The following is a 1,451-nucleotide window of genomic DNA, read 5'->3' on the forward strand; positions in this document are numbered from 1 at the left end:
AACACATCCCTTGTCCTTGAAAGTGAGAATCTTGCAGTCTCAGCTGCTTAGGCGTGGTTGGGTCGGAATTCGGAGTAGCACCGAACACCGCGGGAAGAAAGAGCAGAGGCGTTAATGGAAAAGCCCAGGCCCCGCGGGGAGTCGAGCCCAGGATCTGCTGTCCACGAGACGGGCGCTTCGACCGGCTAAGCCGCGGAGCCCGCGCGCAGGCCCGCGCAGGCGCTGGGTCGTCCTCGCTGCGGGTTAAGGAGTCTTGCGGGAGCGCGTGCAGCGCACACGTGTCTCGTGAGAAGGTGCGCGGGCTCCGGGACGGCCTTTCGCCGCCGTGGACGCCCGCAGCGCCACGAACGCGGGAGCCCTTCGGCACAGCTTGCGCGTCCTCCCTCAGCCCGCGAAGAACCCGCCGGCGACGCCCGGGCACCCCTCGCCTCCCCGGCCAGGATCGGGTCTCGGCAGAGCACGCCTCGCCGGGGCTGCACCGCGTCCTCCGGGACGCAGACGCCGCCTTGCATCGCACGAAGTTCGACCCGGGATCGGGGCCGGCACTTGGCCCTCGGGCCGGGGGTCGGGGCGGGAAGACGGTGCGGGGATGCGGCCCGCCCTGGGCCAGCCCCGTGGCCGCCGCAGACCCGTCACACAAGCGCAGATGCGGGGGGGGGGGGGGGGCGCGCGCCCCGGGGTGTTTCGTGGTCCAGGTACGACCCTCCTGGGGGGCGCTTTAGGGTTCCCGCGGACCCCTGCTTTGCCCCTCCCGCGTCACCAAGGCCCCACACCCGGGGCAGTGCGTCATCAGCTCGCGGATCTCCCCTCGAACACCATCCTCCGAGGTCGCACCCCCGCGGGGACCTGCCCCCCCCCCCCGAGGTCACACGCGGCGCGCGGAGAGCTGGGCTGGCGGGTGGCACCTGGCGGCGCTGCGCGCGGGCGGCAGGGGCCTGGGACTCCGGGGGTCTGCGGCGGGGCTGGACCGCCGAAGATGAGGGGCGGGGGGCGGGGGCTGGGGGGCTCGACTGGGCGAGGGAGGAGAACCCAGGGCCCACCCAGACCGCTCTGTGGGCTCGGGGCCGCCGGGACCTCCCCTCTCCCGCCGGGAGGGCCTGAAGACCCCACTAATTCAAGCGGGGCCCCGCCCTAAACTTTGGGTCTTTGTTTCTGTCTCTGTCTCTCTCGCACGCACAACCGGGACTTCAGCTCCACTCCAGCTCAGGTGCGGAGGATGCAGGGATGGGGAGGGAGCCCCCCTGACTTCCACCTGCAGAGTTCGAAAACACCTCCCTGCTGTCTCCCACGCCCCCAGACGCCGCCCACCGCATACCTGAGGCTCAACTCAGCGGGGTCTATAGATTCAGTGCAATCCCAATCAGAATTGCAGCAAGTTATTTCATGAATATTGACAAACTGATTCTAAAGTTTATATGTAGACACAAATGACTCCGAACGAGCAACGCAAA

The sequence above is a fragment of the Mirounga leonina genome, unplaced genomic scaffold (assembly GCF_011800145.1).
Source record: "Mirounga leonina isolate KUSES-001 unplaced genomic scaffold, KU_Mleo_1.0 Mir_366, whole genome shotgun sequence".
NCBI lineage: Eukaryota > Metazoa > Chordata > Mammalia > Carnivora > Phocidae > Mirounga > Mirounga leonina.